Source organism: Nicotiana tomentosiformis, chromosome 2 (assembly GCF_000390325.3).
Source record: "Nicotiana tomentosiformis chromosome 2, ASM39032v3, whole genome shotgun sequence".
Taxonomy (NCBI): domain Eukaryota; kingdom Viridiplantae; phylum Streptophyta; class Magnoliopsida; order Solanales; family Solanaceae; genus Nicotiana; species Nicotiana tomentosiformis.
Genome location: NC_090813.1, coordinates 75,127,960 through 75,151,260, shown reverse-complemented (window position 1 = coordinate 75,151,260; position 23,301 = coordinate 75,127,960). Strand labels below are relative to the sequence as shown.

The following is a 23,301-nucleotide window of genomic DNA, read 5'->3' as shown; positions in this document are numbered from 1 at the left end:
TGGAAGTTCATACACATGTGCACCAATCTCCAGTATATTATGCTAGACCGGTCCATGTTGCAGCAAAATATTGGCTATTTTTTAATGACTTAGCAAACGCTGGCTATTTTTGAATTACCACTCCGAAAACTGACTAGCCGTGTTATTTTTACGATACGATATAGGGCTAATAGATCATAACTTTGAGCAGTTTGGGTCCTAATATAATCGTCTTTGAAGCAATAACCAATGCAAAATCTGATAATGTAACTTTAAGCTGTAATTCATTTATGTTATGTCTCTTCTCTTAACGTGATACAGAGGACGTTTTTCGAGAGTAAGTTAGCCTATTGAATTCTTTTTTTTCAAAAATATAAAATGGTGACAAGTCAGTCAAGGTCAAAGTGTGAAATCTTTTAGTGCATATCGTACTTGAGGAACCTTCATTTAGATCATTCTATGTTGCCAAAGTACCCTCGTCAACTGCATGGATTTCAATAACACAATAATCCCTCTTTAAGAAAGAAAAAAAAAGAAAAGAATAGGATGGATCGAAATATGAATGACTCAACAAGGTGGGAAATTATGCATGAATAACTTTCGAGCGCAACAATTGTATGAGCCAGATTGATTTCACAAAAGCATCTGGTAAAAAAGGAACCTACCCTGGCTCTGCATGGCGACTTGGAACCTACCATGCTCTGCACGGTCACTTGAAATCTATCTGTGTTCTGCACGACACTTGGAACTTAGTTGTGTTCTACGCGATCACTTGGTATCTACTCGTGCTTTGCACAGCCACCTAGAATCTAGCCGTGTTCTGAATGGCCACTTGGAACATACCCGTATAAAACACGGCCTCTTGAAACCTACCCGTGCTCTGCACGGTCAATTAAAACCTACTTGTGCTCTACATGGCAACTTGAGAATGGCTACTATCCATTCTCTACATGGCTGCTTCGAACCGTGTTCTATACGGCCATTTGAAACTTAATTGTGCTTTGCATGTCCACTTGGAACCTATCTGTGCTCTGCATCGCCACTTTAAAACCTATCCGAGTGATGGATATAAATCATTCATGTAATTTCATATGTAAAAAATAAATTTTTTAAAATAAAATATGAATAATGATATCCCATCCTCGCATATTTTCTAACAAATCTTGTAGGAAGAAGAAATTATGAAAAATAAGAATAGAGGCTAAAAGACAAGAGAATGAAGCAAAGTCACAGTTGCACACATCATCTTCATATTCACAAATGTGAAATATACATATTGGCTTATGGAAAGAGATAATTAGAAATGAAAATGAGCATACACTACAAGAAATAAGCCTAATTGTGGAGGTTTATTTGTGGGGATCATAAGAAACCCTACCATAAGATCATTCTATGGCATTTCTTTTAATTGCCGCTGTATAATTTTTTTTGTGGCGGTCTTATTGTAGAGGTTTTTTATAACCTTCACAAATTGCAGCATATTGTGAAGGTTCGTAAAATAATGCAATTTAATAAAATTTATGGCAGTTATAACCTCCACAATTTAAGGTCTCAACCAAAAATCTGAACTTTGAAAAAGACTATCTATATAGAATAGGAGAAGCAAATCACTGTGATGATGCCAAGTATCACAATAAAAATTTAACAATTGTCAAATTTTAGGACAAAATTAGTTAAGTTGGTTAACAATTAATTACTCTTTTTGAATTTAAATTTAAAATAAATAAATATCTATATATTTTTTGAAAAACTATTAAAAAAGGAAAAAAATATATAAATCTATAGCTTCAATGTAGATATATTAAATGATAAGGCTACTTTGTTTTTTGGAGATCGAGAAAGTTTTTTGAATAATAATTCATATGGTCATGCTATATGCTATATGGATAAGATAAAACTAAAGACAAAAACATAAACAATAATTTCAATAAATAAATAAAATAGACAAAGATATAATTTAACTTCTTATATAGTAATCTTAATATAAAAATTAAACTTTCATATTTAATCAATCAGGAAGAAGAATCCAATTTAATTTCTTATTGAAAATAATATAAATATAATTATTACAATTATTAGTAGATTTATGACATATATTAAAAGAACTTCTCTATTTAACATTTGAACTAATTCAATACCATCAATTTAGAAAAATAATACAATAATATTCGTATTATAGATAAACACTAAATAAAAAAAATTCAAAATATTGTAGAGCAAAAACTAATGTATAAAAAGGAGAATAGATATAATGTGTATATCCACATTATTTGAAAAAATTAAGTAAATAAATAATACTCGAAAATATCATTGATAAATTTAATTATCAAAATAATAATGAAAAAGTCATACTAGATAAAGTCAAGTTAAATTTCAAGAGTAATATAAAATTATATTCATTGTATTGTATTAAATTGGTAATTTATTAAAAACTCATATGGAAATTTAATAAAATTAAGCAATGGATAATACAATTAGATAAGCAAGGGAAAATAAATAAATATAAATTTGTGGGAAAATATAAAAATATAATACTTATAATTAGAATTATGATGACAAAAGTCGTACATATACACATAACTAAAATCATAATAAACAGATAGTTATAAAAGAAGAATACTATAAAAAAAGAATTTCAAGTGATAGCGTAAAAATGTATATACTAATTGAAATTCTCATGTGTAATTTTTTTGTTAATAAATAGAACTCATAATTTCATAATAAAAAACAAAAATATAAAGATATTATTAGGATATTATGCATAAGATAAGCGCGCGCGCGCGCGCGCGCGCGCGCACACACACACACACACACACACACACACACATATATATATATATATATATATATATATATATATATCACAAATTAATAATTATAAAAATATTGGTAGTTTTTTTTTTATAAAAATAATAAAAGGCTTTTCTCTTTATACTTTTGATGAATTATAATTTAGTAAAACAAAATTACATTATTTAAATTTTTAGGAAACTACAAAATGAGAAAACTAATCAAATATTGCAGTAGAAAAGAATTTATGAAAAGAGGAGGATAAAGATAATTTTATGATATTTATATTTTGAATTAATTAAAAAATAAAAAATAAATAAATAACACTCCAAAAAATTATTGATAAATTTAGATAATTTAAGAATTTTGAACAGTATATAAGTTTTTAAAAATAAAAATGTTTTTAGAGTAAGAAAATATATATCTATGTTCTATTAAAAAAAAGTAGTATCAAAATATTAAGCCAATTGATAAGTTAATAAAAAGTCACATCAGTAAATGTATAGTACTAAGTACTTGCTAATTTAATAAAGAATAAACAAGGAACAAATAATTTATTTGATTACTATATGATGTGTATCCTTTGATTTTGTATAGATTTTGTTATATTTCTATACATTATATTAAATAATAAAATAATAACTAATATCTATTAAAATAATATGATATATTAAATCATAATTTTATATGATTAATATTCTGTCAAATTATTTGCGCATCGCGCGGGTCCTAACACTAGTATTTTAGATAGCAAGGGTTTTAGGATACGCAGAAGTAAGAATAAATGTATACACTTCAAGTTTAGTCGGTATGAGTAGAGCGAATTTGAGGTAAGACCAGAAAGAGTTGCGGTACCAAAATTCAAATAATTTAGATATCTAGGCTCGTTATTTCAAGAGAATGAATGTAAACGATGATGTTACTCATAATTATAATTAGATGTTAAAATAGAATAAATGCTATTGAATGTTATGTGATGGAAGGATGGCTATCAAAGTGAACGGTAAGTTTACATAACAATTATAAGAATGACAATGTTATATGGTAAAGAGTGTTATATGGTCGAGAGCGTTGGACCGCTAACGTTTAACATATCCACAAGACGAGTGTTGTAGATATACAAATGCTAATATGGATGTGCGGTTATAGAAGATTAAATAAGATAAAAAATTATCATATTCGCTAGAGATGTAAGTAACACGTATTGAGAATAAAATGAGAGGTCAGTTGAGATGGCTTGGTAATAACCTGTGTCAACTTACAAATGTACCGGTCTATATGTGTGAAAGGAAAAAGTAAATTGCAAAATATATGGACATAAAATTTTTTTATTTCATAATATTAGGGTTTTGAATTTCAACAAATAATGTTAGTAATTATACAAATGTGTTACATTTTATCTAATCAAGGATATTTAGCAATTTGAATATCAAATGGATTATTTTAATAACTTTATTTGAATTTGTTCAATTATGTTTAAGTATGTTTTATTATTAAATTAGTTCTATTTCCCAAAATTTCTTTTATTTAAACAATTAAAAGGAAATAGAAAAGATAAAATAGAGAAAAGAAAAATATTAAAAAGACAATATTGGCCACCATCTTCCAAGGTTTTCAACTCCACATTAGGGGTAATTTCGATATTAGATTGAAAATTATAGAACCATGCAAAATTCCCTCTCTTTTTCCCCTTGTTTCAAATGGTACAATTAGTTCCCGCTCTCACAAATCTTTTTGCAGGGCTCGATCCTCTCTTATCTTCTCTATGGAGCCAGTGGGGCGCAATCCGAAGAACAACGGTTCGTACTTTTTCATACTCTTTCTTACTTCTATTGTAACGATCCGTCCGGCCGGTCCTCTCATTTCTTGTTGATACTTGTTGTATTTTCTCTTTGGGTTGGTTATTATGATATTCAGTGAGCCCGAGGGGCTGGAGAGGTTAGTGACTGACATAGGGCCTGAGTGCCGAGCTGCGAGGTGTATGGATCGGGTTGCACGCCGCAACAAGCCTTCGGGCTATATATATATTTGGATCGGGTTGCACGCCGCAATAATATTGGATCGGGTTGCATGTCGCAATAATATTGGATCGGGTTGCACACAGCAACAATATTGGATCGGATTTCGCGTCGCAATAATATAGCGCTTGGGCTGAAGGAGCCCCTCTGGAGTCTGTACACCCCCAGTGAGCGCAAGTACCTATCGAGAGTGTGTATTGAGGGATGAGAGCCGAGGGTATGAGCTGTTGAGATGAGTTGAGTGACTGATGCCTTGAGAGGCTACTTGCTTTTATTTATTATTGCACTCAGTTGCTATATGATGTTGTTGTGAAATTTCTGAAAGATTCATATCTGTTTTACTTGAGCTCGAACTAATTTGACTTATACCACCGTATTTGAAAGCATGTTCTCTCTTTACTGAAAACTTTTGAAATGATATATATTACTATAGTTCGTCACTGCTTCTCAGTTCCTTATTTAATTCTGTTACTTGCTGAGTTGGTTGTATTCATGCTACACCCTGCACTTCATGTGCAGATCCAGGTGTATGCGATTCTGACGGTCGCTGAGTTCGTGCGAGAGCTGATTATCAGAGACTTATGAGGTAGATGTCGGCGTCCGCAGTCCTTGTTTCTCCTTTCGTATTATCTTTTCTCTCTTGTATTGGCATTTTGGCACAGACTGTAGTAGACTCTGTTTCTAGATTGGTTGTTAGATGCTCATGACTCAGTGACACCCCGTTGTCGGGCTATTTTTTCGCACTTATATTTTATTTGGGGTTTAACCCCGTTTCTATGAAAGACTCCGGTTATTTTAAATGTCTTAATTCATTTCTGTTAAATTTTAAAAGTATTTTGGAAAGGTCAGCTTGACTAGTATTACGATAGGCGCCATCACGACGGGTTAGGTTTTGGGTCGTGACAAGTTGGTATCAGAGCCTAGGTTACATAGGTCTCACGAGTCATGAGCAGGTTTAGTAGAGTCTTGCGGATCGGTACAGAGACGTCTGTACTTATCTTCGAGAGGCTGCAGAACCCTTAGGAAACTCCACATTCTTGAATTCTTGTCGTGCGAATCTGTTTATTCTAGTAACTAAACACTTGTTGTTTCATTCTCTCATAGATGGTGAGGACTCATACTACCGGGCATGATGGACAACCACCAGTACCACCAGCCAGGGCCGCGAGAGGCCGAGGCCGCGGTAGGGGCAGAGGTGTAGCCCGTACATCAGCTGGGGCAGTACCTGCAGATCCACCAGTTGCTCCAGATCAGGACCAGATTCCAGTTGTTGATGCACCAGCTCAGGCACCACCTATGCCTATTGTGATTTCAGGCCTTCAGGAGGCCTTAGCTCAGATTCTCACCGCGTGTACCAATCTTGCTCAGGCGGTCTCTATTCCGGCCGCAACATCCACTTCTCAGGCCGGGGGAGGTGCTAGACTCCCGCTGCCAGCATACCAGAGCGGGTGGTATAGGGATTCCAGACACCGGGGGCACCCCCAACCCAGTCGGTTGCAGCTTCTCAGGACTTTGTGGTTCCTGTTATGCCTGAGGATGAGCAACGTAGCTTTGAGAGGTTTGGGAGACTCTAGCCTCCATCTTTCAGTGGTGCAGAGGGAGAGGATGCACAGGGTTTCTTGGACATGTATTAGAGGATACTCCGTACGACAGGTATTCTGGAGACCAGTGGGGTCTCGTTCACTACCTTTCATTTTTCCGGGGCTGCATTCAGTTGGTGGGAGGCTTACGAAAGGCGTAGGCCGGTCGACGCAGTGCCCCTTACCTGGCAGCAATTCTCTGTTATCTTTCTGGAGAAGTTCGTGCCTCAGTCTCGCAGAGAGGAGCTGCGCAGACAGTTGAGCAGCTTCGTCAAGGTGATATGTCTATGACACAGTATGAGATACGATTCTCGGAGTTGGCCCGTCATGCTATCTGGTTGGTTCCCATAGATAGGTAGAGGATCAGGAGGTTTATAGATGGCCTCACTTATCAGTTGTGATTGCTTATGACCAGAGAGAGAGTGTCTGGTGCTACTTTTGATGAGGTTGTCGACATTGCTCGTCAGATTGAGATGGTTCATAGTTAGGAGAGGGTTGAGAGGGAGACCAAGAGGCCTCGTGGACAGGGAGGATTTAGCGGTGCTCCTTCTGGGGGTCAGTTCCAGCATGGTAGAGGTCGTCTTTTCAGACATGCTCAGACGGCTTATCCAGATCACTATGATGCATCATCTGGCCATGGTTCTCATAGTTATCAACATGGTCGTTCATCTCTCGGTGCCCTCCCAATGCAGAGCTCGTCCCGTGCTTCATCGGGTCAGGGTTCGCCTATGCCAGGTCCTTCTACCAGTTATCCCGGTGCTCGGGGCTCCCTTCAGCCCCCTGCACCAGCACTAGGGAGTTGTTATGAGTGTAGGGAGTTTGGTCACATGAGGAGAGAGTGCCCCCGTATAGTAGGAGGTCCAGCTCCGTAGAGGAGCCAGTCTATGTCATCAGCACCAGCCCCTCCACCACCTGCTTAGCCAGCCCGGGGTAGAGCCCAGTCAGCTAGGGGTCGCTCGAGAGGAGGAGGCCGATCAGGAGGCGGCCAGGCCCATTTCTATGCTCTTCCTGCCAGACCAGATACCATTGCTTCGGATTCTGTGATTACCGGTATTGTCTCAGTTTGCCATAGAGATGCCTCTGTATTATTTGACCCTGGTTCCACTTATTCATATGTGTCCTCGTATTTCGCTCATTATCTAGATATGCCCCGTGAGTCTCTAGTTTCATCTGTTCATGTATCCACTCCTGTGGGTGATACTATTATTGTGGACCACGTATATCAGTCATGTGTGGTGACCATTGGGGGTCTGGAGACCAGAGTGGATCTTTTGCTGCTCAGTATGGTCGATTTTAACGTGATTTTGGGTATGGATTGGTTGTATCCATGTCATGCTGTTCTAGATTGTCATGCTAAGACCGTGACGTTGGCGATGTCGGGATTGCCGAGGGTTGAGTGGAGCGGCTCTATAGACTATGTTCCCAGTAGAGTGATTTCATACTTGAAAGCTCAGCGAATGGTTGAGAAAGGTTGTCTATCTTATCTGGCCTTTGTGAGGGATGTTAGTGTAGAGGCCCTTGTTATTGATTCTGTTCCGGTGGTGCGAGATTTTCCAGATGTGTTTCCTGTAGACCTGCCGGGCATGCCACCCGATAGGGATATTGATTTCGGTATTGATTTGGTGCCGGGCACTCGGCCCATTTCTATTCCACCATACCGTATGGCACCGGCTGAGTTGAAGGAGCAGCTTCAGGAACTCCTTGATAAGGGGTTTATTCGGCCTAGCGTATCACCTTGGGGTGCACTAGTTCTATTTGTGAAAAAGAAGGATGGTACTATAAGAATATGCATTGATTACAGACAGTTGAACAAAGTCACAGTCAAGAACAAGTATGCTTTACCGCGTATTGATGATTTGTTTGACCAGCTTCAGGGAGCGATGGTGTTCTCCAAGATATTCTTAAGACAACTTTCAGGACCCGATATGTCCATTATGAGTTCCTTGTGATGTCTTTTGGGCTGACCAACGCCCTAGCAGCGTTCATGTATCTGATGAACAATGTGTTTCAGCCGTATTTGGACTCGTTCGTCATTGCATTCATTGATGATATCCTGGTGTACTCTCGTAGCCAGGAGGAGCATGCCCATCATCTGAGGATTGTATTACAACGATTGAAAGGGGAGAAGCTTTATGCAAAGTTCTCCAAGTGTGAGTTTTGGCTCAGTTTAGTGGCGTTCTTGGTAAACGTAGTGTCCAGCGAGGTTATTCAGGTGGATCCAAAGAAGATAGAGGCGGTGCAGAGTTGGCCAAGACCGTCCTCTGCCACGGAGATTAGGAGCTTTCTTGGTTTGGCGGGCTATTACCGTTGTTTTGTGGAGGTTTTTTCATCTATTGCATCGCCCTTGACCAGATTGACCCAGAAGGGTGCTTCTTTCAGGTGGTCGGAGGAGTGCGAGGAGAGATTTCATAAGCTCAAGGCTGCTTTGACCACGGCTCCAGTTCTAGTTCTACCATCAGCTTTTGGTTTTTACACAGCGTATTGTGATGCCACACGGATCGACATTGGGTGTGTTCTGATGTAGGAGGGTAGAGTGATTGCTTATGCTTCACGCCAGTTGAAGCCGCATGAGAAGAACTATCATGTCCACGATCTTGAGTTAGCAGCTATTGTTCATGCCTTGAAAAATTGGCGGCACTATTTGTATGGTGTCCATTATGAGATTTACACGGATCATCGGAGTTTGCATCATCTGTTTAAATAGAAGGATCTTAACTTGCGTCAGCGGAGGTTGTTGGAGCTTCTTAAGGACTATGATATCACCATTTTGTACCATCCCGGGAAGGCCAATGTGGTAGCCGATGCCTTGAGTCGCCGGGCGGAGAGTTTGGGGAGCTTAGCATATCTTTCAGCAGTAGAGAGGCCATTGGCATTGGATGTTCAGGCCTTAGCTAGTCAATTTGTTAGATTGGATGTTTCTGAGCCGAGTCGAGTATTGGCTTGTGTGGTCTCTCGGTCTTCTCTTTATGATCATATCAGGGAGCGTCAGTATGAGGACCCCCATTTGCTTGTCCTTAAGGACACGGTCCAATACGGTGATGCTAAGGAGGTCACTATTGGGGATGATGGTGCATTGAGGATGCAGGGCAGGCTATGTATGCCCAATGTAGATGGTTTGCGTGATTTGATTCTCTAAGAGGCTCACAATTTGCGGTATTCTATTCATCTGGGTGCCGCGAAGGTGTATCAGGACTTGAGACAACATTACTGGTGGAGGATAATGAAGAAGGACATAGTGGAGTATGTAGCTCGGTGCCTAAATTGCCAGCAGGTGAAGTATGAGCATTGGTGACCAGGTGGGTTACTTTAGAAGTTAGAGATTCCGGAGTGGAAATGGGAGTGGATCACTATGGATTTCGTTTCTGGGCTTCCATGGACTCAGCGAAAGTTTGATGCAGTTTGGGTGATTGTGGACCGACTGACCAAGTCAACTCATTTCATTTCTGTGATGACTACCTATTCTTCCGAGCAGCTGGCTCGAGTGTATATCCGCGAGATCGTCAGGCTTTATGGCGTACCGGTATCTATCATCTCTGACCGGGGTACACAATTTATATCACGGTTCTGGAAAGCCGTACAACATGAGTTGGGTACTCGAGTGGAGTTGAGCAAAACATTTCACCCTCAGACGGACGGACAGACAGTCCGAGCGCACTATTCAGATATTAGAGTATATGCTCCATGCGTGTGTGATGGAGTTTGGGGGTTCGTAGGATCAGTTCTTGCCTCTAGCGGAATTTGCTTACAACAACAGTTACCAGTCGAGCATCCAGATGGCACCGTATGAGGCTCTGTATGGTAGGCGGTGTAGGTCTCCAGTGGGTTGGTTCGAGCCGGGCGAGGCTAGATTATTGGGCACATACTTGGTTCAGGATGCTCTGGAGAAGGTTAGGGTAATTCAGGATAGACTACGCACAGCCCAGTCCAGGCAGGAGAGTTATGCAGATCGGAAGGTTTGCGATGTTGCATTTATGGTTGGGGAGCGGGTATTACTCCGGGTGTCACCCATGAAGGGTGTTATAAGGTTCGGAAAGAAGGAAAAGCTGAGCCCGAGGTTTATCGGTCCATTTGAGGTATTACGACGTGTTGGGGAGGTTGCTTATGAGCTTGCCTTGCCTCCCAGTCTAGCAGGAGTTCATCCAGTATTTCATGTTTCTATGCTCCTAAAGTATCACGGCGACCCGTCTCACGTATTGGATTTCAGCTCAGTCCAGTTGGACAAGGATTTATCTTATGTTGAGGAGCCGGTGGCGATCTTAGATAGGCAGGTCGGAAGCTTAGATAGGCAGGTTCAGAAGCCTAAGTCTTAGAATTTTGATCGTAGTCAAAAGTGTGTGAAGACGACTCCGGAATGGAGTTATGTTGGCTCCATTAGCTCCGTTGGGTGATTTTGGACTCAGGAGCGTGTCCGGACTGTGAATTTGAGGTCTGTAGCTAATTTAGGCTTGAAATGGCGAAAGTCGAATTTTGGAAAGTTTGACCGGGGGGTTGACCTTTTGATATCAGGGTCGGATTCCTATTTCGGAAGTTAGAATATGTCCGTAATGTTGAATATGACTTGTGTGCAAAATTTAAGGTTAATTGGACGTGGTTTGGTAGGTTTCAGCGTCGTTTGTGGAATTTAAAAGTTTAGAAGTTCTTTAGGCTTGAATCCGGGTGTAATTGGTATTTTGATATTGTTTTGAGTGATTCGAAGGCTCGACTAAGTTCGTATGATATTTTGGGATGTGTTGGTATGTTTGGTTGAGGTCCCGGGGGCCTCGGGTGAGTTTCAGGTGGTTAACGGGTCATTTTTGAACTTGGCTTGATAGCTGAAGTTCTGGTTTCAGCAGGTTCCGGTTTCCTTGTACGCGATCGCAGAGATTCATTCGCGATTGCGTAAGCTTATTTGGGGCAGAGGTGAGTTTGTTCTATGCGATCGTAGAGTTAGGAACGCGATCGCATAGGTGTGCGAAGATGTGTTTCACAAACGCGTGGCTAAGGTCGCATTCGCGTAGAAGGATTTGAGCAGGAGGGGAGATGTGGCCAATGCTCTATACGATCGCGTGAGGCAGGATGCGATAGCGTAGGTATGAGAGGCAGTGATCCGCGACCACGATTGCGTAGGGTAAAAATATGGGGCAGCATAGTTGTGCTTCACAATTGCGAGGAATGTTCCGCGATCACGATGAAGGATATATGGGCAGGCAGTATTAATTTCAAAAACGAGGGTTTAAACCCTTTTGTTTTGCATATTTTGAGCTAGAGACTACGGAATTGGGCAATTCTTGAAGGGATTTTCGTGGAGTTGATTGAGATAAGTGATTCTTACTTGGTTTTGGTTAAATCCCATGATTTCATCTTTAATTTTATCATCTAATTTGTGATTTGGGGTGAGAAACTGGGGTAAAAAGAGGAAGAACTCTTGAGTTGGGATTTTGAGGTTTTGAATAGGATTTTGTTATCGGATTTGAGTAAATTTGGTATGGTTAGACTCATCAGTGAATGGGCTTTCGGGTTTTGTGATTTTTTTTGAATTTTGAGACGTGGGCCCGGGAGCCGGGTTCGGGCCAATTTCGGATTTTTGGTTATAATTTAGTACTTTTCTTGTGGAATTGATCCCTTTAGCCTATATTAATTGTATTGTTCTACTTGTGTCTAGATTCGGGACGTTTGGAGACCGATTTGAGAGGCAAAAGCATTTCAGAGTAGAGATTTGCTCGGTTTGAGGTAAGTAACAATCTTAAATCAGGTTTTGAGGGTATAAAACCCCGAGAATTTGTATAATGTGAATATTTGGAGGTGACGCACATGCTAGGTGACAGGCGTGCGAGCGTGCACTGTGAGAGATCGTGACTTGGTCCGTCCCGTGAGATTGTAAAGTCGAATAGCCATTGTTATTACTTTTTTTCCTTGTGTTTGAGCAATTGACTGCCTTTCATGTTAGAAACCATGCTTAGGCCATATGATATCACTGTTGGGACCCTGTATACTTTGTTGAATTGATTGCTAATTGCTATCTCGTACTCAGTTACAGTCTTACTTGTGTGTTATATCTCTGTTTCCTCTCATTTCTTGTTGATACTTGTTGTATTTTCTGTTTGGCCTGGTTATTATGATATTCTCTAAGCACGAGGGGCTGGAGAAGTTAGTGACTGAGATAGGGCCTGAGTGCCGAGCTGTGAGCTGTGAGGTATATGGATCTAGTTGCACGCCGCAACAAGCTTTCAGGCTATATATATATTTGGATCGGGTTGCACGCCGCAACAATATTGGATCGGGTTGCACGCCGCAATAATATTGGATCGGGTTGCACGCCGCAACAATATTGGATCAGGCTGCACGCCGCAACAATATAGCGCTTGGGCTGAAGGAGCCCCTCCGGAGTCTATACACCCCCCAGTGAGCGCAGGTACCTATCGAGAGTGTGTATTGAGGGCTGAGAGCCGAGGGTATGAGCTGTTGAGATGAGTTGAGTGACTACTGCCTTGAGAGGCTGTACTTGCTTTTATTTGTTATTACACTCAGTTGCTATCTGATGTTGTTGTGAAATTTTTGGAAGATTCATATATGTTTTACTTGAGCTCGAACTGATTTGACTTATACCACCGTATTTGAAAGCATGTTCTCTCTTTACTGAAAACTTTTGAAATGATCTGTATTATTATAGTTTGTCACTGCTTCTCAGTTCCTTATTTAATTTTGTTACTTGCTGAGTTAATTGTACTCATGCTACACCCTGCACTTCATGTGCAGATCTAGGTGTGTACGGTTCTGACGGTCACTGAGTTCGTGCGAGAGCTGATTATCGGAGACTTACGAGGTAGCTGCCGGCGTCCGCAGTCCTTGTTTCTCCTTTTGTATTATCTTTTCTCTCTTGTATTGGCATTTGGCACAAACTGTAGTAGACTATGTTTCTAGATTGGTTGTTAGATGCTCATGACTTAGTGACACCCCGATGTCGGGCTATTTTTCCGCACTTATGTTTTATTTGGGTTTTACCCCCGTTTCTACGAAAGACTCCGATTATTTATAATGTCTTAATTCATTTCTGTTAAATTTTGAAAGTATTTTGGAAAGGTCGACTTGCCTAGTATCACGATAAGCGCCATCATAATGGGTTAGGTTTTGGGTCGTGACATCTATTTGCTCTATATCGTCTTTGCTTACTTTCCGATATAGGGTTCCTAACCAAAATTGTTTTCGATATGCTTTTGGATATATATAGTTACAAGTATTGAGTTATATTTTGTTTCAATTGTTGTGTACATTCCTTTATTTCGAGGTCCAATTGAAAATCTTACTCTTTTAAGAGTCATTATTTTTGGGGAAATGAGTGTGCTTTTGAGAAAAAGAGTCTAAAAGTTGTCTATTTGTATTAGGTGGTTTTCGAGAGATTTCTTGTCTTTTATGGTTGATGTGGGCTGTTTGTACGTAATTGGATGGATTATGTGCTTAGGATGCCGGGTACAACACAATGCACTCTTACTATTTCTAAGTAAAGAACAAAATATTCTCAAAATTTTCAAAGTAATTACTTAGAATCTTCTTGTAAATTTTGAGAATATTTTGTTCTTTAATTTGAAAGAACATCAAATAAGTTCTGTTGTGTAATGACCCGACTTGTCGTTTTAAGAATTTACGTTCCGTTCGGTGGCTTAAGGTCTCGAGCAGCTTTGAAATTTGTATTATGACTTGTGAGGGTGGTCAAGTTTGGTTTTCGGATGATTCAGGATTTAATTGAAAGAACAATTCTTGTTTTGAAAGCTTAAGTTGAAATAATTGATCGGATGGTGAATTATGTGTAAACGACCCCGAAATAGAGTTTTCATGATTTCAATAGCTCCGTATGGTAATTTTGGACTTAGGAGCGTGTCCGAAAAATTATTTGGAAGTCCATAGTGAAATTTTGCTTGAAATGGCAAAAGTTGAATTTTTGAAAAGTTTGATCAGGGAGTTGACTTTTTGATATCCGAGTCGAAATCCAGTTCTGAAAATTTTCATAGATCCGTTATGTCATTTATGACTTGTGTGCAAAATTTGAGGTCAATCGGAATTGATTTGGTAGGTTTCGGCATCGAATGTAGAAGTTGGAAATTCTTAAGTTCCTTAAGCTTGAATTGGGGTATGATTCGTGATTTTAGCATTGTTTTATGTGATTTGAGGTTTCAACTAAGTTAGTATGATGTTTTAGGACTTGTTGGTGTATTGGGTTGAGGTCCCGAGGGCCTCGGGTAAGTTACGGAGTGGTTTCAGATCATTTTTAACTGCTGTTGTTTTTACAGCAATGTGCGAAATTTCTGATGCGCAGAGCTGATTTTGGAAGCTTATATCTCAAAATCTATAAGGAATCTGGAAATTATCAAAGCATGAAAGTTGTAGTCTTTGATTCTAGTTTCCAGAATGATAAACCATTCATCATTCGGATATTTGTACAAAAAGTTATGATCGATTGATTGAAGCTGGTACTGTAGATTTTGGCTACAGTAGTGTGCATCGCCAGAAATTTCTGCTGCACATGGCTAACTTTGGGAGCTTATATCTTGCAATTTATAAGAAGTTCGGCGATGAGAAAAACATGAAAATTGTAGCCCTTTGTATCTAGTTTGCAGAAATTTAAACTGTTTGACAGTTGGAGTTGAGTACAAGAAGTTATGGTTGATACACTACAGGCTGTCGGGGAAGAGTTTTGGAAGAGTTTGATGTTTTCAGCATAAGCATGTAATGATCCAAAGGTCCATTTTTAGTTTTAGAAATCAAAATTCGATTTCGAGACTTTCACATTATAGGAGTGATCTGGAAAGTTTGGTCTAATTTCATCAAGTCGCGATTGGGTTTTTAGCTCAAAACATGAGTTAATTGTTTAACGAGCGAAATTGGTATCGCATTGAGCAAATGAGCTCCGAATTGAGTCTTGATTGAACGACTAGGTTCGTATTATTATTTGTGACTCATAGGAACAAGAATCGTCGAATTCCGAGTTCATATGATGGAGTTAGAGCCTTTTTAGTAAAACAATAATTGTTAGTGCAAGCAAGTTCTGGTATGGACTTTTAGTGACGGAAAATGGGCTTTTAGTGACGGATGGGCAGAAACTTAAGGACCAAAAAATGGTCATTTTCTTCATTTCGTTTTGGATTTTTGGAGCACGGTTCTTGGGCGATTTTGAGGATTTCTTCACGACTTCGACTTGGGTAAGTGTCCTATATACAAAAGTGATTATATTTCATAAATCCATGGTTATATTCATCATTTATTTCGGATTTAAATGGAAGAAATCAAGATTTTTGCAAAACTTTTCAAGAACAATAATTTTAGATTTGGAGGTCGAGTTGTTATCGGAATTTGATAAAATTGGTATGAGTGGACTCGAAATTGAATGGGTTGTCGAATTTTGTGAGTTTCATAGGATTCTGAGATGTGGGCCCCACGGACAATGTTTGAGTTAAATTTCGGATTTTGTTGGAAAATTAGTATTTTCATATGGAATTAATTTCTATAATTAGTATTGACTGAATTGAATTAATTTGGATTAAATTGAGCTGTCCGGAGGTCAATTCAAGCAAGAAGGCAATTTTGGAATATCGTCCTAACTTTAAAAAGTAAGTATCTTGCCTAACCTTGAGTGGGGGAATTACCCCTTAGGCTTCGAGTCTTATGTGCCATTTGTGAAATGTGAAAAGCCGTGTACGCAAGGTGACGAGTACGTACTCGGGCTTATATGTGCAAAATTGATTGGGTTAAAGTGTTAGGCATATTGTGTAGTAAATTGGATAATTGTTGGCATTTATTAAATCATCTATTTGCCATGCCTCAATTCGCGTTTGTTGAATTTATTTTCATATGACAATTTGATGTGGTTATTTCTTGTATATTTATGTGAATTCCGTGAGTTTGGTGATTTGATATTTCTTGAAAATAATTATATTATGAATTTTTCATCTGCAAATAATTAATGAAATAAGTTTAAACCTAGGCGTTATATAATTATCAAGAATTTGGATTAATGAAGGCGTTGCCCTATACTGAGTATTTTTCATCTCTATTATTGTTTTGAGGTTTTATACACATTGTGTGGAGCCTTGGGCTATTTGTTGTGAAATTAATTAATTTTGTTATATCTTTGAAATTGGTTGTGGCCATTGGGCAAATTGTGATATGAATTGATTTTGTTATGTTGCCGTGATAATATTCCGTGTAAATTGTTGTGTTATTTGAGTTATTATTTTGAGGATATAAGGGTGGCATTTCACTGTTGATATTATGTGGGTATAAGGGTGGCATTTCATCGTTGTTATGTGTGTTGGGATATTGTCTAGGCGGAGCGATAAGGGTGGCTATAGGAGAGATAAGGGTGGCTAGAGGAGCGATAAGAGTGGTTATTGATATTGTCAGGGCGGAGGGATAAGGGAGGCTATTATAGGATTGATAAGGGTGGCTATAGGAGAGATAAAGGTGGCTATTGTCAGGGATGATATGTGATGATGTCGGGTTATTGCGTTGGTAATTTTTATGTGATGTTGTGATTTTTCTTGTGTTTATTTTTATACCTTGTGCAATTTGCCTTGTTATTGATAAATTGATAATAGTCTGATCTATGTTGAAATTGGGAGCCTGTGGTTGTTTCCAGGCGGATTATGAAATAAAATGTGGGCACGAGGTGCCGTGAGTAAATAATGATGATATTGGCACGTGAACTGTCCGTGCAGTTGTGATATGAAATGTGGGCACGAAGTGTCGTGAGTAAGTAATGATGATATTGGCACGTGAATTATCCGTGCAATTGTGATATGAAATGTGGGCACGAGGTGCCGTGGTTAAATGATGATGATATTTGGAACGTGAGTTGTTCGTGCGGTTGTGATAGAGAAATTGGCACGAGGTGCCGTGAAAATATGAAAGTGGGCTGAGACCCATATTTTATAATTTTGAAATGCTGTGTCACAGGGTGACTTTTATTCGAAAGAGATTTATTTGTTAGAATTTTATTTGAAAGATATTTATTTGAAGGAAAGAGATTTGAAAGAGATTTATTTGAAAGTATTATATCCTGAAGATTTCTATTTTAAAAACATATAGGCAAAAGATTTATATTAGAAGGATTTGATTAATTGGTTGTATTTGTATTCATTTTTTGTTGTGCAATATTTATAGTGTTCTTGTCGCCCTACTGTGTATATCACTGGTTGATTATTGTTGCCATCATTGTTATTTATTTCATATTATTTTTGTGTACTATATTGCACAGGTTATTAGACTAGTGAGTGTCTCGATTGTACCTCATCACTACTCCACTGAGGTTAGTCTTGATACTTACTGGGTGCCGACCGTGGTGTACTCATACTACACTTCTGCACATTTTTGTGCAGAGTCAGGTATTGGAGCTATCAGACTCGGACAGAGTTAAAGTGTGATCGCAAGGATTCAAGGTAGAGTTGCTTGGTCGTCGCAGTCCCTTGAAGTCTTTTCATTTTATTGTACTGTTAATTATTAATCAAACAGTATTGAGTATTCGATCCTTGAGATCATTTCATGTATTCAGTTAGAGTTCGTGACTCAGTATTACCAGTCTTGGGAGATTGTTATATTTGTAATTATTTCCACTGTTGGTTTATATATATAAAAAAATGGCTTGAATTGTTATTATAATCGGCTTACCTAGTCTTAGAGACTAAGTGCCATCATGACACCTGTGGCGGGATTTTGGGTCGTGACAAGTTGGTATCAGAGCTCTAGGTTCATAGGTTCTACGAGTCATGAATGAGTTTAGTAGATTCTTGCGGATCAGTACGGAGACGTCTGTACTTATCTTCGAGAGGCTACAGAGCTAGTAGAAAATTTTTAACTTCTTTCATTCCTTATTGTGCGGCATTTATTCAGCTTGAAGCATGTATCTTATGTTCTTTTGCATCCACTCGTGTATGAAATTACGCACTCGGTATCAACTATGCGCAAACAGTTCGTGATACTACAAAGGGGTTATAAGGGAGCCAGGGTTGCTCAACCATTGTTACCACATGTTGTCCAGATCGAGGATGCAGAAATATTGAGAGATCATTCAGTTGTGCACATGGGGGTGCAGCAGGTTCTGACATATAGTTGATAAGTACGATCTTAAGAAGGTTTAATTAGTTGCCTAATTGTCACAATCGTGGTAGGGCCACGAGGTAGATGTAGATCTGAAGATAGTTAGTGGTATTAGAGACTATGTGGTTTGTATGGGACTTCTATTTAGTGAAGGATACATACTAGCAGCCAAGACACTGGAGGAAGCGAGTTTAACAGTCACGACATGCGCAAAATAAATGGTTTGAGGTGTCTTATGACCGGTGTCGTACGAGCGATGAAGGTTAGTATTGTGGATCATCGGAATGTGTCCTATGGCTTCGCGCCAAGTGAGGGGAGTCCACTATCAATAATCAAATTGCAGGGTCATGTGTTATATCAGTTTTGGCCTGGGATGTATTTATGTGGTATTGAAAAGTTCTCTGAAACTTGTATATGATTAAGAGCTGAGATTTGTATGGGATGATGCTGGGACTTGCGATATTTCCGCGTCCTTAATAATTCTATATTTCATTATCAGCGGGGTCATGTAAATAATTTCAGAATACTCGGGGTGCTCCAGTAAGTTCTTTTAATGCACTACCGACACATGGTTCCTATAATTGTTATTCTAGTTATCTGGCATAAACTCAGTATGAGCAGCCAAACCTGCAAAGGGGTTGTTATCAGTGTGGTGATACTAGGCACATCATGAGAGATTGTCCCAGATTTAGGAGAGGCAAATTTTATCAGAATACTCAGGCTACAAGCTCTATTCCAGTTATTACCCCACATACACAGTCAATTAGGGGTAGAGGACAGGCGGGTAAAGGGCACCCTAGAGGGGGAGGCTCGACCCAATGATATAATTGATATGGTATGGCTCAGGCTTCTACACTAGATGGTGTCGTTACAGGTACGATCCTAATTTGTTATAAAGGAATATTTTCCTTAGTTTGATTCGGTTCTGAGTATCGAGTCGAGTCCTCCTATTATGCTCCACTTATGGGTGAGCTTCGTAAATCCGAAACCTATTTATGTGTTTATCCCTGTTGGGAGATTTGATGGTATTAGCCCATGCCTATCATTTTATTTTGTACACTACTGAGAGCTATGAGTCCAAAAGCGACTTTCTATTACTCACTATAGTGGGTTTTGATGTGATTTCGGAATAATTAAGTTCAATTTTATGAGTTACATGCCCTATTGGTATGGGGGTTCATTATGTGTTGTGAAAATTGTTTACGGAATTAATTAAAAAGAATAAAGAAAGGAAATCGAAAAATTTCAGTTGGCACAATGTGCAAAATACTTGTGATTCAGAGTTGAGGACGAGATCCTCACATTTTTATATGATGTGAAATATTTAAACTGGGCTACAAGCCGCGGTGGAAGTTATAGAAGGACGAGGTCCTTGTGGTAAAAAATTTATGAGTTTAAATTCTCCCTTTGTGAAATTAAATTTGAACTATAGTATTAATGGGGAGTCATGCCTAATAGGCTTATTTGATAATTCTTTTATATGTTTCTGTGCATATTTATTGCATATTCGTGTTGTAAACATTACGTTTTAGCCTATAAGGTGAGTACTCAGGTGGTGTTAAATGCGACTCATTGATTCAGATAAATAATTATGAGGTCTTCACGCCTCGCGTGTTGCTATCAGTGTTGCAAAAATTTTAAATGAGATTTTAGTTAATATGAGATTAATTGAGGATGCTGGAATTAATTATAAACAACTATTATGACCAGAGATGTTGTTATGGGCATACGTTGATGTGTGCGTAGGCACGAGTTGCTAAAGCTTATTGAAACTAATACCATGCGTTGATGTGATAATAAGGCCTTTTGAAATTAATTGGAGTGTAAGAAGTTGGCTTTAAAGTTTATAAATGAGGATAAAAGAAATAATCTCAACTGAGATGGTATTGTCGGACCCATGCTAAATTGTGGTGACGTAGAATCAACCGCGAGTATGTATGTAATAACACACTCAAGAAATTTAATGTCCTCAGAATAATTCTTGGCACATTCGAGGACGAACGTATGTTTTAAGAGGGGGAGGATGTAACGACCCGACTTGTTATTTTAAGAATTTACTTTCCGTTCGATGACTTAAGGTCTCGAGCATCTTTGAAATGTGTATTATGACTTGCGAGGGTGGTCAAGTTTGGTTTCCGGATGATTCAGGATTTAATTGAAAGAACAATTCTTGTTTTGGAAGCTTAAGTTGAAATAATTGACCGGATGGTGAATTATATGTAAACGACCCCGAAATGGAGTTTTCATGATTCCAATACCTCCGTATGGTAATTTTGGACGTAGGAGCGTGCCCGAAAAATTATTTGGAAGTCCGTAGTGAAATTTTGCTTGAAATGGCAAAAGTTGATTTTTTGGGAAGTTTGACCAGGGAGTTGACTTTTTGATATCAGAGTCGGAATCCAATTCTAAAACTTTTCATAGATCCGTTATGTTATTTATGACTTGTGTGCAAAATTTGAGGTTAATCGGAATTGATTTGGTAGGTTTCGGATTTGAATGTAGAAGTTGGAAATTCTTAAGTTCCTTAAGCTTGAATTGGGGTATGATTCGTGGTTTTAGCGTTGTTTTATGTGATTTGAGGTTTCAAATAAGTTAGTATGATGTTTTAAGACTTTTTGGTGTATTGGGTTGAGTTCCCGAGGGCCTCGGGTGAGTTTCGAAGTGGTTTCGGATCATTTTTAACTGTTGGTTTTTTTTTACAGCAATGTGCGAAATTTCTGATGCGTAGAGCTGACTTTCGAAGCTTATATCTCAAAATTTATAAGGAATCTGGAAATTATCAAAACATAAAAGTTGTAGTTCTTTAATTCTAGTTTCCATAATAATAAACCATTCATAATTTGGACATTTGTACAAAAAGTTATGATCGATTGACTGAAGATGGTACTGCAGATTTTGGCTACAGCACTGTGCATCGCCAGAAATTTCTGTTGCACACGGCTGACTTTTGGAGCTTATATCTCGCAATTTATAAGGAGCTAGGCAATGAGGAAAACATGAAAGTTGTAGCTCTTTGTATCTAGTTTGCAAAAATTTAAACTGTTTGGCAGTTGGATTTGAGTACAAGAAGTTATGGTTGATATACTACAGGCTGTCGGGGAAGTATTTTGGAAGAGTTTGATGTTTTCAGCATAAGCATGTAATGATCCAAAGGTCCATTTTTAGTTCTAGAGATAAAAATTCGATTTTGAGACTTTCAAGATTTTGATAATGAATTATAGGGGTGATCTGAAAAGTTTGGTTTAATTTCATCAAGTCGCGATTGGGTTTTTAGCTCAAAACATGAGTTAATTGTTTAACGAGCGAAATTGGTATCGCATTGAGCAAATGAGCTCCTAATTGAGTCTTGATTGAACGACTAGGTTCGTATTATTATTATTTGTGACTCAGAGGAACAAGAATCATCGAATTTCGAGTTCATATGATGGAGTTAGAGCCTTTTTAGTAAAAAAAATAATTGTTGGTGCAAGCAAGTTCTGGTGTGGACTTTTAGTGACGGAAAATGGGTTTTTAGTGACGGATGGGCAGAAACTTAAGGACCAAAAAATGGTCATTTCCTTCATTTCGTTTTGGATTTTTGGAGCACGGTTCTTGGGCGATTTTGAGGATTTCTTCACGACTTCGACTTGGGTAAGTGTCCTATATCCAAAAGTGATTATATTTCATAAATCCATGGTTATATTCATCATTTATTTCGGATTTAAATGGAAGAAATCAAGATTTTTGCAAAACTTTTCAAGAACAATAATTTTAGATTTGGAGGTCGAGTTGTTATCGGAATTTGATAAAATTGGTATGGGTGGACTCGTAATTGAATGGATTGTCGAATTTTGTGAGTTTTATAGGATTCCGAGATGTGGGCCCCATAGACAATTTTTGAGTTAAATTTCGAGTTTTGTTGGAAAATTAGTATTTTCATATGGAATTAATTCCTATAATTAGTATTGACTTAATTGAATTAATTTGGATAAAATTGAGCTGTCCGGAGGTCAATTCAAGCAAGAGGAAAATTTTGGAATATCGTCCTAACTTTAAAAAGGTAAGTATCTTGCCTAACCTTGAGTGGGAGAATTATCCCTTAGGCATCGAGTCTTATGTGCCATTTGTGAAATGTGAAAAGCCGTGTACACAAGGTGACGAGTACGTACTCGGGCTTATATGTGCAAAATTGATTGGGTTAAAGTGTTAGGCATATTGTGTAGTAAATTGGATAATTGTTGGCATTTATTAAATCATCTATTTGCCATGCCTCAATTCGCGTTTGTTGAATTTGTTTTCATATGACAATTTGATGTGGTTATTTCTTGTATATTTATGTGAATTCCGTGAGTTTGGTGATTTGATATTTCCTGAAAATAATTATATTATGAATTTTTCATCTGCAAATAATTAATGAAATAAGTTTAAACCTAGGCGTTATATAATTATCAAGAATTTGGATTAATGAAGGCGTTGCCCTATACTGAGTATTTTTCATCTCTATTATTGTTTTGAGGTTTTATACACATTGTGTGGAGCCTTGGGCTATTTGTTGTGAAATTAATTGATTTTGTTATATCTTTGAAATTGGTTGTGGCCATTGGGCAAATTGTGATATGAATTGATTTTGTTATGTTGCCGTGATAATATTCCGTGTAAATTGTTGTGTTATTTGAGTTATTATTTTGAGGATATAAGGGTGGCATTTCACTGTTGATATTATGTGGGTATAAGGGTGGCATTTCACCGTTGTTATGTGTGTTGGGATATTATCTAGGCGGAGCGATAAGGGTGGCTATAGGAGAGATAAGGGTGGCTAGAGGAGCGATAAGGGTGGTTATTGATATTGTCAGGGCGGAGGGATAAGGGAGGCTATTATAGGAGTGATA

The 23,301-nt window shown here is 38.3% G+C and overlaps 1 long non-coding RNA gene across 1 annotated transcript in view; it reads left to right on the top strand.

The window, feature by feature from the left end:
* The first annotated feature begins 4,418 nt into the window (after nt 1-4,418).
* Nucleotides 4,419-23,301, top strand: part of LOC108947168 (uncharacterized) — a 43,026-nt gene continuing 24,143 nt past the window's right edge. Inside the window, exon 1 of the long non-coding RNA XR_011413996.1 lies at nt 4,419-4,568. This is a non-coding gene — a long non-coding RNA (uncharacterized lncRNA). The remainder of the gene's footprint in view (nt 4,569-23,301) is intronic.